General features: G+C 47.6%; 1 protein-coding gene across 1 annotated transcript in view; it reads right to left on the bottom strand.

The window, feature by feature from the left end:
* The window catches only part of PSD2 (pleckstrin and Sec7 domain containing 2), a 153,567-nt gene extending 139,498 nt beyond the window's left edge, over positions 1-14,069 (bottom strand). Inside the window, exon 1 of the mRNA XM_007059167.4 lies at positions 13,669-14,069. The gene's annotated coding sequence lies outside the window, so the exon portion shown is untranslated. The remainder of the gene's footprint in view (positions 1-13,668) is intronic.
* Positions 14,070-16,450: the final 2,381 nt, after the last annotated feature.

Below are 16,450 nucleotides of genomic sequence, written 5' to 3'. Positions count from 1 at the left end.
TAATTTCTAATCTAAATTTCCTAGTGGCCAGTTTATATCCATTTGTTCTTGTGTCCACATTGGTACTGAGTTTAAATAATTCCTCTCCCTCTCTGGTATTTATCCCTCTGATATATTTATAGAGAGCAATCATATCTCCCCTCAACCTTCTTTTAGTTAGGCTAAACAAGCCAAGCTCCCTGAGTCTCCTTTCATAAGACAAGTTTTCCATTCCTCGGATCATCCTAGTAGCCCTTCTCTGTACCTGTTCCAGTTTGAATTCATCCTTCTTAAACATGGGAGACCAGAACTGCACACAGTACTCCAGGTGAGGTCTCACCAGTGCCTTATATAACGGTACTAAGACCTCCTTATCCCTACTGGAAATACCTCTCCTGATGCATCCCAAGACGACATTAGCTTTTTTCACAGCCATATCACATTGGCAGCTCATAGTCATCCTATGATCAACCAATACTCCAAGGTCCTTTTCCTCCTCCGTTACTTCTAGTTGATGCGTCCCTAGCTTATAACTAAAATTCTTGTTATTAATCCCTAAATGCATGACCTTACACTTCTCACTATTAAATTTCATCCTATTCCTATTACTCCAGTTTACAAGGTCATCCAGATCCTCCTGTATGGTATCCCTATCCTTCTCTAAATTAGCAATACCTCCCAGCTTTGTATCATCTGCAAACTTTATTAGCACACTCCCACTTTTTGTGCCCAGGTCAGTAATAAAAAGATTAAATAAGATTGGTCCCAAAACCGATCCCTGAGGAACTCCACTGGTAACCTCCCTCCAACTTGACAGTTCACCTTTCAGTAGGACCCGTTGTAGTCTCCCCTTTAACCAATTCCCTATCCACCTTTCAATTTTCCTATTGATGCCCATCTTATCCAATTTAACTAATAATTCCCCATGTGGCACCGTATCAAACGCCTTACTAAAATCTAAGTAAATTAGATCCACTGCGTTTCCTTTATCTAAAAAATCTGTTACTTTCTCAAAGAAGGAGATCAGGTTGGTTTGGCACGATCTACCTTTTGTAAAACCATGTTGTATTTTGTCCCATTTACCATTGACTTCAATGTCCTTAACTACCTTCTCCTTCAAAATTTTTTCCAAGACCTTGCATACTACAGATGTCAAACTAACAGGCCTATAATTACTTGGATCACTTTTTTTCCCTTTCTTAAAAATAGGAACTATGTTAGCAATTCTCCAATCATACGGTACAACCCCTGAGTTTACAGATTCATTAAAAATTCTTGCTAATGGGCTTGCAATTTCTTGTGCCAATTCCTTTAATATTCTTGGATGAAGATTATCTGGGCCCCCCGATTTAGTCCCATTAAGCTGTTTGAGTTTCGCTTCTACCTCAGATATGGTGATGTCTACCTCCATATCCTCATTCCCATTTATCATGCTACCATTATCCCTAAGAGCCTCTTTAGTCTTATTAAAGACTGAGGCAAAGTATTTGTTTAGATATTGGGCCATGCCTAGATTATCCTTGACCTCCACTCCATCCTCAGTTTTTAGCGGTCCCACTTCCTCTTTCTTTGTTTTCTTCCTATTTATATGACTATAGAACCTTTTACTATTGGTTTTAATTCCCTTTGCAAGGTCCAACTCTACTTGACTTTTAGCCTGTCTCACTTTATCCCTACATATTCTGACCTCAATAAGGTAGCTTGCCTTACTGATCCCTCCCTTCTTCCACTCCCTATATGCTTTCTGCTTTTTCTTAATTACCTCTCTAAGATGCTTGCTCATCCAGCTTGGTCTACAACTCCTGCCTATGAATTTTTTCCCCTTTCTTGGGATGCAGGCTTCCGATAGCTTCTGTAGCTTTAATTTAAAATAATCCCAGGCCTGCTCTACCTTTAAACCCATAAATTCTTCAGTCCAATCCACTTCCCTAACTAATTTCCTTAATTTTTGAAAGTCAGCCCTTTTGAAATCAAAAACCCTAGTCGCAGATTTATTTTTGTTAATCCTTCCATTCAGTTTGAACTGAATTAGCTCATGATCACTTGAGCCAAGATTATCCCCTACAACCATTTCCTCTATGAGGTCCTCATTACTCACCAAGACCAAATCTAAAATGGCATCCCCTCTAGTCGGTTCAGCAACTACTTGCTGAAGGAATCCATCAGCTATCACATCTAGGAAAATCTGAGCCCTATTATTATTACTAGCACTCGTCCTCCAGTCTATATCTGGGAAGTTAAAGTCTCCCATGATCACACAGTTTCCATTAGTATTTACTTTATTAAAAACATTAAAAAGGGCTCTATCCATATCCAAATTAGATCCCGGCGGTCTATAGCACACCCCAAGCACTATCCCAGGGGAGGCTCTAATAGTTTTCTTCCCCAATTTAATTTTTGCCCAGACAGACTCAGTCATACCCATTTCATCGCTTCTTATTTCTTTACATTCTATCTTATCATTGATATACAGTGCTACTCCACCACCTTTACCTTTATTTCGGTCTTTCCTAAACAGCACATACCCTTCAATACCTGTAGCCCAGTCATGACTACTATTCCACCAGGTCTCTGTTATACCTATGATATCTGGTTTCACTTCCTGCACCAGTAACTCTAGTTCCTCCATTTTGTTACCTAGGCTCCTTGCATTAGTGTACAAACATCTTAATTTTTGCTGTTTAGCCTCACTCACATTCTGTACCCTATTAGGCACGGTTATTTTACTACCAGTATAACCTATTAGACTTGTATCTGCACTGCCCTTCCTCCTACCTACAGCTGTATCCACCCTTACTTCATTTTCTTTCCACTCTATGCTGAATTCTGGCGTGGAGATTACCTGGACATCTCCCGACCATCTCCCCCAAATTCCTAGTTTAAAGCTCTCTTAATCAGTTGTGCCAGCCTCCATCCTAGAAGTCTATTTCCTTCCCTACTCAGATGAAGTCCATCCCGAGAGAACTGTCCTCTATCCATGAATGCCTCCCAATGGCCATACATCCCAAAGCCCTCCTTATAGCACCACTGCCTAAGCCATCTATTGATAGTCATAATCTTGTCACACCTTTGTTGCCCTTCTCTAGGAACAGGCAGAATCCCACTAAAGATCACCTGAGCCTCAATTTCCTTAAGCGTCCTCCCCAGCCTAGCATAGTCTCCCTTAATACTTTCCAGCGAGAATCTAGCCGTATCATTTGTTCCCACATGAAGGATAATTAGGGGATTCTTTCCCGCTCCCTTTAGAATCCTTTTCAACCTCAGGTCTACATCCCGTATCTTAGCACCCGGAAGACAGCACACCCTCCTATTTTCTGGATCAGCTCTGGTTACAGGCCTATCTATTCTTCTCAGTAAAGAGTCCCCAATCACATAGACCTGCCTTTTCCTAGTGACGGTGCTATTCTCCAGTCTATCCCCTGTTCCCTCTGGCTGCAAGTTCTTTCCATTCCCATTCTCCCTTGTAATCCTTTTTAACCCATCCTGTATCCTATTGGGGCTCATATTTGGTGTAATCTCCATTAACTCTTCCCCTTTTCCTATAGGACTAACCTCTCTTCTCTTCTTCCTTGCCCTGTCACCCTCAGTGACTACCTGCTGAGCCCCTTCTTCATTTTCCAACTCTGCAAACCTATTCTTAAGCTCTATTTCTCCTTCACTAGCCCGCCTTTTCCTCTGCCTAGTTCTTTTAGTCACATGCTTCCACTGACCACTTTCCTCACCCAGTCTCCCCTCAGAATTCCCTAGTCCTGCTTCCATCTGCAAGTCTGAGCTTTTCCCTTCAGATACCTCATGTCTTTGCTCCATAATCTGCTCAAACCCCTTCCTAAACTCTACCAGACTTTCCACCTGCATCTCCAAACCTCGGATCTTTTCCTCCATCAGCTCTATCAGACGGCACTTCATGCAGACAAAACTCTTACCAGGTGCCCCCTCCAGGATCATGTACATACCACAGCTTCCACATCCAGTCATCTTCATTGTGTCATCTGCTACATGGGTCACTCCCACTGCCACCTCTGTATCTGTCATATCCTTTCCACCTAAATCCTGTTAATCTGGGAAACACAAACCACACCAAAACACCACCACCCACAGCAAAACCAAACCCCACACGAGCACCACAAGACAAACTCCCCTTTCAAACTCCCACTCAAACTCCCCTGTTTACAGCTCTGTTTGCTAGCTCCTGTGCCGCTGCAGCTGTCTGTGCCGCTGCCTGACTGGCTGCTACCTTAACTAGGACCCCTAGTCAGTGAAGCCCCGCCCCCTAATCAGGGCTCAGCTTCTCTCCCAGCACAAAGCCCCTACAAGCCTCTACACATACAAATACTACCAATACAAAACCAAGCACACACAAATACCTTCTCCTCCAACAGAACTCCCACTCAAACTCCCCTGTTTACAGCTCTGTTTGCTAGCTCCTGTGCCGCTGCAGCTGTCTGTGCCGCTGCCTGACTGGCTGCTACCTTAACTAGGACCCCTAGTCAGTGAAGCCCCGCCCCCTAATCAGGGCTCAGCTTCTCTCCCAGCACAAAGCCCCTACAAGCCTCTACACATACAAATACTACCAATACAAAACCAAGCACACACAAATCCCTTCTCCTCCAACAGAACTCCCACTCAAACTCCCCTGTTTACAGCTCTGTTTGCTAGCTCCTGTGCCGCTGCAGCTGTCTGTGCCGCTGCCTGACTGGCTGCTACCTTAACTAGGACCCCTAGTCAGTGAAGCCCCGCCCCCTAATCAGGGCTCAGCTTCTCTCCCAGCACAAAGCCCCTACAAGCCTCTACACATACAAATACTACCAATACAAAACCAAGCACACACAAATACCTTCTCCTCCAACAGAACTCCCACTCAAACTCCCCTGTTTACAGCTCTGTTTGCTAGCTCCTGTGCCGCTGCAGCTGTCTGTGCCGCTGCCTGACTGGCTGCTACCTTAACTAGGACCCCTAGTCAGTGAAGCCCCGCCCCCTAATCAGGGCTCAGCTTCTCTCCCAGCACAAAGCCCCTACAAGCCTCTACACATACAAATACTACCAATACAAAACCAAGCACACACAAATACCTTCTCCTCCAACAGAACTCCCACTCAAACTCCCCTGTTTACAGCTCTGTTTGCTAGCTCCTGTGCCGCTGCAGCTGTCTGTGCCGCTGCCTGACTGGCTGCTACCTTAACTAGGACCCCTAGTCAGTGAAGCCCCGCCCCCTAATCAGGGCTCAGCTTCTCTCCCAGCACAAAGCCCCTACAAGCCTCTACACATACAAATACTACCAATACAAAACCAAGCACACACAAATACCTTCTCCTCCAACAGAACTCCCACTCAAACTCCCCTGTTTACAGCTCTGTTTGCTAGCTCCTGTGCCGCTGCAGCTGTCTGTGCCGCTGCCTGACTGGCTGCTACCTTAACTAGGACCCCTAGTCAGTGAAGCCCCGCCCCCTAATCAGGGCTCAGCTTCTCTCCCAGCACAAAGCCCCTACAAGCCTCTACACATACAAATACTACCAATACAAAACCAAGCACACACAAATACCTTCTCCTCCAACAGAACTCCCACTCAAACTCCCCTGTTTACAGCTCTGTTTGCTAGCTCCTGTGCCGCTGCAGCTGTCTGTGCCGCTGCCTGACTGGCTGCTACCTTAACTAGGACCCCTAGTCAGTGAAGCCCCGCCCCCTAATCAGGGCTCAGCTTCTCTCCCAGCACAAAGCCCCTACAAGCCTCTACACATACAAATACTACCAATACAAAACCAAGCACACACAAATACCTTCTCCTCCAACAGAACTCCCACTCAAACTCCCCTGTTTACAGCTCTGTTTGCTAGCTCCTGTGCCGCTGCAGCTGTCTGTGCCGCTGCCTGACTGGCTGCTACCTTAACTAGGACCCCTAGTCAGTGAAGCCCCGCCCCCTAATCAGGGCTCAGCTTCTCTCCCAGCACAAAGCCCCTACAAGCCTCTACACATACAAATACTACCAATACAAAACCAAGCACACACAAATACCTTCTCCTCCAACAGAACTCCCACTCAAACTCCCCTGTTTACAGCTCTGTTTGCTAGCTCCTGTGCCGCTGCAGCTGTCTGTGCCGCTGCCTGACTGGCTGCTACCTTAACTAGGACCCCTAGTCAGTGAAGCCCCGCCCCCTAATCAGGGCTCAGCTTCTCTCCCAGCACAAAGCCCCTACAAGCCTCTACACATACAAATACTACCAATACAAAACCAAGCACACACAAATACCTTCTCCTCCAACAGAACTCCCACTCAAACTCCCCTGTTTACAGCTCTGTTTGCTAGCTCCTGTGCCGCTGCAGCTGTCTGTGCCGCTGCCTGACTGGCTGCTACCTTAACTAGGACCCCTAGTCAGTGAAGCCCCGCCCCCTAATCAGGGCTCAGCTTCTCTCCCAGCACAAAGCCCCTACAAGCCTCTACACATACAAATACTACCAATACAAAACCAAGCACACACAAATACCTTCTCCTCCAACAGAACTCCCACTCAAACTCCCCTGTTTACAGCTCTGTTTGCTAGCTCCTGTGCCGCTGCAGCTGTCTGTGCCGCTGCCTGACTGGCTGCTACCTTAACTAGGACCCCTAGTCAGTGAAGCCCCGCCCCCTAATCAGGGCTCAGCTTCTCTCCCAGCACAAAGCCCCTACAAGCCTCTACACATACAAATACTACCAATACAAAACCAAGCACACACAAATACCTTCTCCTCCAACAGAACTCCCACTCAAACTCCCCTGTTTACAGCTCTGTTTGCTAGCTCCTGTGCCGCTGCAGCTGTCTGTGCCGCTGCCTGACTGGCTGCTACCTTAACTAGGACCCCTAGTCAGTGAAGCCCCGCCCCCTAATCAGGGCTCAGCTTCTCTCCCAGCACAAAGCCCCTACAAGCCTCTACACATACAAATACTACCAATACAAAACCAAGCACACACAAATACCTTCTCCTCCAACAGAACTCCCACTCAAACTCCCCTGTTTACAGCTCTGTTTGCTAGCTCCTGTGCCGCTGCAGCTGTCTGTGCCGCTGCCTGACTGGCTGCTACCTTAACTAGGACCCCTAGTCAGTGAAGCCCCGCCCCCTAATCAGGGCTCAGCTTCTCTCCCAGCACAAAGCCCCTACAAGCCTCTACACATACAAATACTACCAATACAAAACCAAGCACACACAAATACCTTCTCCTCCAACAGAACTCCCACTCAAACTCCCCTGTTTACAGCTCTGTTTGCTAGCTCCTGTGCCGCTGCAGCTGTCTGTGCCGCTGCCTGACTGGCTGCTACCTTAACTAGGACCCCTAGTCAGTGAAGCCCCGCCCCCTAATCAGGGCTCAGCTTCTCTCCCAGCACAAAGCCCCTACAAGCCTCTACACATACAAATACTACCAATACAAAACCAAGCACACACAAATACCTTCTCCTCCAACAGAACTCCCACTCAAACTCCCCTGTTTACAGCTCTGTTTGCTAGCTCCTGTGCCGCTGCAGCTGTCTGTGCCGCTGCCTGACTGGCTGCTACCTTAACTAGGACCCCTAGTCAGTGAAGCCCCGCCCCCTAATCAGGGCTCAGCTTCTCTCCCAGCACAAAGCCCCTACAAGCCTCTACACATACAAATACTACCAATACAAAACCAAGCACACACAAATACCTTCTCCTCCAACAGAACTCCCACTCAAACTCCCCTGTTTACAGCTCTGTTTGCTAGCTCCTGTGCCGCTGCAGCTGTCTGTGCCGCTGCCTGACTGGCTGCTACCTTAACTAGGACCCCTAGTCAGTGAAGCCCCGCCCCCTAATCAGGGCTCAGCTTCTCTCCCAGCACAAAGCCCCTACAAGCCTCTACACATACAAATACTACCAATACAAAACCAAGCACACACAAATACCTTCTCCTCCAACAGAACTCCCACTCAAACTCCCCTGTTTACAGCTCTGTTTGCTAGCTCCTGTGCCGCTGCAGCTGTCTGTGCCGCTGCCTGACTGGCTGCTACCTTAACTAGGACCCCTAGTCAGTGAAGCCCCGCCCCCTAATCAGGGCTCAGCTTCTCTCCCAGCACAAAGCCCCTACAAGCCTCTACACATACAAATACTACCAATACAAAACCAAGCACACACAAATACCTTCTCCTCCAACAGAACTCCCACTCAAACTCCCCTGTTTACAGCTCTGTTTGCTAGCTCCTGTGCCGCTGCAGCTGTCTGTGCCGCTGCCTGACTGGCTGCTACCTTAACTAGGACCCCTAGTCAGTGAAGCCCCGCCCCCTAATCAGGGCTCAGCTTCTCTCCCAGCACAAAGCCCCTACAAGCCTCTACACATACAAATACTACCAATACAAAACCAAGCACACACAAATACCTTCTCCTCCAACAGAACTCCCACTCAAACTCCCCTGTTTACAGCTCTGTTTGCTAGCTCCTGTGCCGCTGCAGCTGTCTGTGCCGCTGCCTGACTGGCTGCTACCTTAACTAGGACCCCTAGTCAGTGAAGCCCCGCCCCCTAATCAGGGCTCAGCTTCTCTCCCAGCACAAAGCCCCTACAAGCCTCTACACATACAAATACTACCAATACAAAACCAAGCACACACAAATACCTTCTCCTCCAACAGAACTCCCACTCAAACTCCCCTGTTTACAGCTCTGTTTGCTAGCTCCTGTGCCGCTGCAGCTGTCTGTGCCGCTGCCTGACTGGCTGCTACCTTAACTAGGACCCCTAGTCAGTGAAGCCCCGCCCCCTAATCAGGGCTCAGCTTCTCTCCCAGCACAAAGCCCCTACAAGCCTCTACACATACAAATACTACCAATACAAAACCAAGCACACACAAATACCTTCTCCTCCAACAGAACTCCCACTCAAACTCCCCTGTTTACAGCTCTGTTTGCTAGCTCCTGTGCCGCTGCAGCTGTCTGTGCCGCTGCCTGACTGGCTGCTACCTTAACTAGGACCCCTAGTCAGTGAAGCCCCGCCCCCTAATCAGGGCTCAGCTTCTCTCCCAGCACAAAGCCCCTACAAGCCTCTACACATACAAATACTACCAATACAAAACCAAGCACACACAAATACCTTCTCCTCCAACAGAACTCCCACTCAAACTCCCCTGTTTACAGCTCTGTTTGCTAGCTCCTGTGCCGCTGCAGCTGTCTGTGCCGCTGCCTGACTGGCTGCTACCTTAACTAGGACCCCTAGTCAGTGAAGCCCCGCCCCCTAATCAGGGCTCAGCTTCTCTCCCAGCACAAAGCCCCTACAAGCCTCTACACATACAAATACTACCAATACAAAACCAAGCACACACAAATACCTTCTCCTCCAACAGAACTCCCACTCAAACTCCCCTGTTTACAGCTCTGTTTGCTAGCTCCTGTGCCGCTGCAGCTGTCTGTGCCGCTGCCTGACTGGCTGCTACCTTAACTAGGACCCCTAGTCAGTGAAGCCCCGCCCCCTAATCAGGGCTCAGCTTCTCTCCCAGCACAAAGCCCCTACAAGCCTCTACACATACAAATACTACCAATACAAAACCAAGCACACACAAATACCTTCTCCTCCAACAGAACTCCCACTCAAACTCCCCTGTTTACAGCTCTGTTTGCTAGCTCCTGTGCCGCTGCAGCTGTCTGTGCCGCTGCCTGACTGGCTGCTACCTTAACTAGGACCCCTAGTCAGTGAAGCCCCGCCCCCTAATCAGGGCTCAGCTTCTCTCCCAGCACAAAGCCCCTACAAGCCTCTACACATACAAATACTACCAATACAAAACCAAGCACACACAAATACCTTCTCCTCCAACAGAACTCCCAACAGAAGGATTAGGAATAGGTTCCATGGACAGATCCTGTTTATCTGTTGTGCTTATCTAGCCCCCATCACTGTGGAGTCCAAGCACCCCACTATCTGTAATGCATTTCTCCTCCCGAGACCCCTGGGAAGCAGGCCTGGGCTGTTATCCTCATTGTACAGGTGGGGACCTGAGGTTCTAAGTGACTTAGCCAAGGTCACACAGCAAGTCTGTAGCAGAGCAGGGATTTGAACCTGGATCTCCCTAACCACTGAGCCTTCCTTCTCTATGCAGCATCCTCAGATGGTGTGAATCAGCCAAGCCTCATTGACTTAGACAGAGCTGCACCCACTTGCACTAGCTAGGGATCTGGCCCCACGAGTGCCCACATTCAGCCCCCAGCCCACCAGGCATGTTACTGTCACATGCGAGAGGGTTTGTCCCTTACTGTTTGCATGGAGCTTAATGAGCTAGATGGTGCCTTTGTTGTGGGGTTGCATCTGGACCCTCTGGCAGTGGGAACCCCAGGAGGGGTTCTCCTCAACCTACACAAATGGGTGTCTGGCAGTGTCAGTGTCCCCGTCCTGCAAACAGGGGCAGCAGGAACTCAGTCAGCTCTTCTGGCTAGCGTGTGCATGGGGGGACGGACACACAAATTAACCACCCAGCTCTCTTAAGGTAAGCTAGTGCCAATGCAAAGCTAGTAGTGGCTGTACTCCTTGGCCACACTGCACCCGGCCCCTGCACAAGGGGAGCGTAGAGGCTCTTGGGCCAGATTTGGGCCCACTCCCCCCAGTCTGCCCTTGCCCAGGCAGGCGGGTCCTGATGCCATGAGGCCCATAATGTTGTTTTGGAGAATGCAGCGTGTGTGCAGCCAGCTTCTTGTATTGAACTAGCGCCGTGACCTTCTGAAATCTCCTCAGGAGGAGCGAGGATCTGCTTTCCGAAGCATGTGCGCATGTGAGACAGGGATAATTAGGCAGGAAAGCCCCCGGGCTCAGGGGGGACGGGACTCTGCAGGCCTCGCTCCCCACAGCAATGTCTCTGAGTCTGACACAATGCTGGCCCCAGCGCAATGGACAAGTTCTCTGATCTGGCTTCCTACTGGACAGGAGATGGGGAAGATGGCTCTGCCCAGATGCCTCACTCTGGCCGGCTCCCTGCTCTGTACAAAGAGATTTCAGTGATGGCTCAGGGCGAGGTTGTCACATGCAGCCAGGGCCTAAAGGGAGGGCTGATGCAAAACCACGCTGTTCCCTGGGGAGCTCCCCGCTTGTGCAGGAGGGAGGCGACACCCCTTCAAAGGGGACAGCCTACGCCTCCCAAGTGGCCAGCATGGGGAGGGCAGTCATCGTCGTTCCCTTTACCGTCCACTTCCAGCTGAGCTGCTCCTGGACAGGGGAATGCATCTCAGTAACAGCCACTGTGCTCCCCTGCGCGTGTGCACTGTAGTTCTGGCAGGTCCATACCTGGGCTGCCCAAAGAGCCCCGGGGAAAGGCTGATCTTTACTTGGGCTACCCAAGGGGATAGGGTAAGGTCAGTTACTCCCCATCCCTCCCACTGGCAGCCCAAATCTTAGCCTTAATAGAGAAACACCACCTTTACCTCAGTGACTAGGACTCTTAGTAAAAATACCATAGGTTTTTTTAACACAGTAATGGTTCCACAGGCTGCATCTTGCAGTAGGGCCACTTTAGTACTTGTTAAGTGCCTTCTTCAATGTTTATGGCCTCGCGGATAGAGCAGGAAACTTGCACACCGGACTCCTAGGTTCTCTGCCCAGCAATATCACTAATTGTGGTGTGACCTTGGGGAAGTCACTTCACCAATCTGTGCCTCAGTTTCCCCATGGGATGATAGTGTTATCGCTGGGGCAGAGGGTTAATATGGGGAGAAAGTATCCAAAGAATGGAGACAGCAAGAATGAACTCCCTTGTCATTTCGGAACCTCATGGCCCTGGACTTTGCACTTCAAAATGATCTTGAGGGGGAAAATACAAGAGATCTCCATTTATACCTGTACTTAACTTTTTGGGGGGAACCAGCTGAACAGAGAGCCATTTAGTTTGTGGCTCAGCTGACCCCGAGACATACCCTCTGGGCTCAGGCTCCCACTTTCAGCCTTTCCCCTTGTTCGCTCTGGACTTGTATAGGAAAAATCTTGTTCACAAAAATCCTAGCTGAGCTGCATACTTTGAAGTACCCAGTAATGTACAAATTGATAGACACATGCAGGTTTTTTTTTTATAAAATGCCTAATGATAATATGCTACATTTTCTTGCTAAAACTATCATCCACTCAGATGTGGAGAATGTAGGCTGTAATACCAGCTACTGGAATGCAGGCCCGGAACACCATGCCCCATCATCCAACAGGCACAAATCTCTGTTTATCCTAGCAATTAATCCTCCCCTATGTTTGGTGATATTATAATTACAGAAACATTGCCATTCTGATGGGCTTGTTTCCACCAATGTATTTTACTTTATTTACATCACCACAATAGGCTACAGCAAACAAAAAAGGGGTGAAATTGTATTTAGAGAGACAATGCCACATGGATTCCCAATGCATTTTGTAGATGTAAGTCACCCTGACTCCAAATTACACGTTTATTGTGTGAGCACACAATGAGATCAGATTAAATATTGACTAAAACTGGCTTAATGCACAAAATAATGAAAAGCACAATAGTATGATTTAATCCAAACCATTAGAGAAATACATATCTGTAACATACAACATGCCTTTCTCATAGAAATACTCTTTGTATTCTAGCTAGTCTTAGGCAGGAGAATTTCTTCCTCATAAATTATGTATTTTTTTTTTTCAGTTGCCAACACATTCCCTTTACCGGTTGCAAAAAAATTTCATACCGTGGGTTTATAAATGGGCAGGTGGTGATATCTCTGCATTCTCAAAACTGAGATGGGGAATCAAATATGGCTAAAGTCAAAAAGTATTTCCCCTTTGTCCCCAAAATGTAAAATATGCCATTACAGTGTAGTCATTATAGGCACCTCATTAGAAAGTACTTTCACACCTAGCTGAGGATCAGCAAACTATCCCGTCTTCTCCTTCCTGTCCTCCCCCCAAAAAATACAAAATCCCCACCAAAAAACAAACAAAAAAACCCCCAGCAAGACACAAATGCCAATATAACAATTAAGATAATAATATAGTGCAGAGTGGGCTAAATACACAATCTTCCCAGATGCTAGACCTTTAAATTCTGCAATACTGTCCTGCCTCATTCAAGATTAGAAGAGAACTGTAACCTAGCAAAGACAAAAAGACAGAAGGTAAGAAAAAATCCCACTGATCAGTAAAGCCCTTCCATAGTCCAGATGCAGTCCTATCACTTCAGCTTCTCTGTACCATCTCCATGACAACTGTGTAATTTGGATGCTATAACCACTGCTGAACTGATCTTTAAATGTAGCTTTGTTTTAAACCATAGTACAGAATATGTCAGAGTCTTGGTAAAGGAAACTTGCCCTATAAATGAGGGAGGTAATTAAAGAGTCCCATTTTCATGTTCCAGATATTTTAAATAACCAGGAGAATTAATGTGTTCCTCTTAATGGGTAGAGGATTTGGAAGTCAATAACAGCCATCAATTGTTTTTGGTGAGTAACGTGTCCGAGCAGTACACCCCAAATTCCCAGTTCAGACATCCAGCTGAGAGTTGAAAAAGCAGATTCAGAGAATGGGCATCTGGACAGACACACACACCCCACTCCCCAACTGAGACAATTCAATCCCTAGCATTGAAGCACAAAGCTGATACATCAAATAAATAATAATAATAATGATGCTGCCATGCCTAACCAAGCAAAATAGGACATAGGATGCCATGGGGATGAATCAAATAAATGATCAACAATGATATTAGTGTATATTGTCCTTGCACTTACCGGAGCAATAAGCCTTTTTTAGTTCCCCCCCAACGCAGCTCTCTTTTCTCCTCACCAATCCATGCAAAATAATCAGCAGCTACACATAAGGAGTTGCCCCATCCCCCATACCTTCCTAGACTTTCCTTTTATTGGTTTTTTTCCCCCCTTGCAGTGGGTCACACCTCCCAGGCTTTCCTTCAGGTGTCAAGAGATTGCTAGAGATCGAGCAGGAAGGATGGGAGGGAAAGGGGACAGAAAGGGGAGGGGGGAGAGATAAGACTAAAAGGGAAGGCAGAGAGTGATTGCAGTCAATGAAAGGGTGGAGGGAAAGACCTTGCTACATAAACCTAGAGGAATAGATTGCAGCTAAGCAATCGGCTAGAAGACACTCACTACAGTGGAGTGTGAGCAAACTGCTAAGAATATTCAACGGTTTCTCAAAGCCCAGAGGGACAGATTTGCTATCGGCCAGCCAATCAAATACCTTCAAACTGGAGCTGGTAAAATCCTGCCAAACAGACGGGCCGTCTTTAAGAAATGTAAAAAATAAATAAATAAGCAAACAACAACCTTGGTAAAATTTGCAAGGCTGATGAATGCATTCACAGGGCCTACCCGCTCCCCTATTGCCACCTGGGTCCCCACCCCTCCCCCTACTGGAGCTTTCCAGGGGCTGCGTACCATCACCACCCTGCTTTGCTCCTTCCTTTCCCATCTGGTGTTAGGCTGCGCTCTTCACATCCCCAGCTGCTGCCCTCCGCAAACAGAGCCTTCCCCCTGCCAGGCTTGCCGGGGAGCTTTTTCTTGGAAGCCCCCTTCATGGCTTGGGAAGCAATGTTGCAACGTTTCTCCCTATCAGCGTGAGCAGGCCTCCAAAGCCTAGGCTTTTGGTTTTAATGGGTTCTTAGACTCTATTTCCTGTTCTGATGGCATCTCGCATCTCTTCTAGGGTTGCCAACCTTCCACGATTGTCCTGAAGTCTCCAGAAATTGAAGATGAATATTTAATTAAAGATTGTGTCATGTGATGAAACCTCCAGGAATAAGTCCAAGCAAATGTGGCAACCCTAGCCAGACACATAAGGGTGGCTTCTGGAAGGAGCACGTCGGGTCTTGGTGCAAAGCTGGTTCCACTGGGAAAAGGGCAAAGCTCAGAAGAATGAGGGGCTAATTCGCAAGGTGCTCAGGGTTTGCCCAGAGGGCAAAAGGTCACCACTTTCACCAGGGAAAGCAGCATTAGCACTAGTGAGAAACACAAAATTATACCCTAGATCACACTCCCAACAACTAGGAAATAACAAGGTACGTGCTTGAGTACCAGCACGCCTTTTGTACCCTTTTGTAATGAGCATGTGCACATTCTAGTAGCTGGAGGCCCACGGAGGACCAAAGCCCTGCTCTGTTACTCACAGCCAAAGCAGTTTCTCCATCAGCTATCCTGACAGAGGCCTTTATCTCGGGGGCAAAGCTCCTGATTTCTGTTTCTCCTACTCAGTGATATATGTCTGGTGTAGAGGATGACTGCACGATTCATTCTAGCTTTCATGCCAGGCCTCAGGGCATAAAAGAACCTTTCACTAGATTCCTATTGGAAGGCTTGCCCTATAGGAAGCATGCCCATACAAAAGTCTTGTCTTGGCTATTCAAGGTATTGTGAGCAGCTTGAGGGATGGCACTAGATCTCATAGACTTTAAGGCCAGAAGGGACCATCATGATCATCTAGTCTGACCTGCACATTGCAGGCCACAGAACCTCACCCACCCACTCCTATAATAGACCCAGAACCCCTGGCAGAGTTACTGAAGTCCTCAAATCATGATATAAAGACTTTGAGTTACAGAGAAGCCACCATTTACACTAATTTAAACCTGCAAGTGACCCGTGACCCATGCTGCAGAGGAAGGCAAAATAAAACCCAGGGTCTCTGCCAACCTTGCCCAGGGAAAAATTCCTTCCCAACCCCAGATGTGGCAATCAGTTGGACCCTGAGCATGTGGGCAAGATCCACCAGCTGGACACCTGGGAAAGATCTCTAATGCCCCTTACTACAAATACTGCAGCAGTCTACAGTAATACCTCCAGACACTGCAGTGAGACCATTACAAGCAGTAGTGTCCTGCAGCATCATTGCAGAACACGGCTGTATATTTTCCCCCAAGGAGTTGTTCTATAGCACAACACACAGAGTTGTTTGCCAGGGTTCGTATCTGTAATGAACCATGTAATGAGTCACCCTGCAGCTATACTCATGAGTTATCCAACAAATGCAGGTGTGAATGAAGGTTACTGGGCTGTAGAGAGATATTAAATAAAGATCATGGCAATGGGCAAGACCAGTATTAGTCTGACAAATTCAGGTGTGGAAGTCTTAACTTCCCCAAGGTTTTCTCATCTAAAAGGCAGATTCAAGTTACACTATGGTGAACATCAGACCTGCTCACCTCTGCTCAATGTTAATGAATTTGTAATCAGCCAGTTATCAGGTTAAGATGCTTTAAGAAGCCATGATCAATATTCATCACTATGTTGCTCTGCTAGGGACTGAAGGCAAATACCAGAATCCAATTGCTTTACAGCCAGTCCTATGGAGGGATATTTTGCAGCATGACACAGTGAGGTTCTGGTTTCTAAGCGGAATACATAGGCTGGCTGGGATGCATAACAACAAGGGCTATCTGTCTTGATGCTTCAGGGAATGAACTGATCAACAGCTGGAGTCAGGAAGAAATGTCTTCCCACCCATGGTAGAGAGCTGCATATTTGTCCTAGTAATTTGTGTCAAATTATTAACAATAGTTAT

This window comes from Chelonia mydas, chromosome 8, assembly GCF_015237465.2.
Source record: "Chelonia mydas isolate rCheMyd1 chromosome 8, rCheMyd1.pri.v2, whole genome shotgun sequence".
Classification (NCBI taxonomy): domain Eukaryota; kingdom Metazoa; phylum Chordata; order Testudines; family Cheloniidae; genus Chelonia; species Chelonia mydas.
The sequence above is the reverse complement of the archived record's forward strand: the minus strand, read 5'-3'. Positions and strand labels throughout refer to the sequence as shown.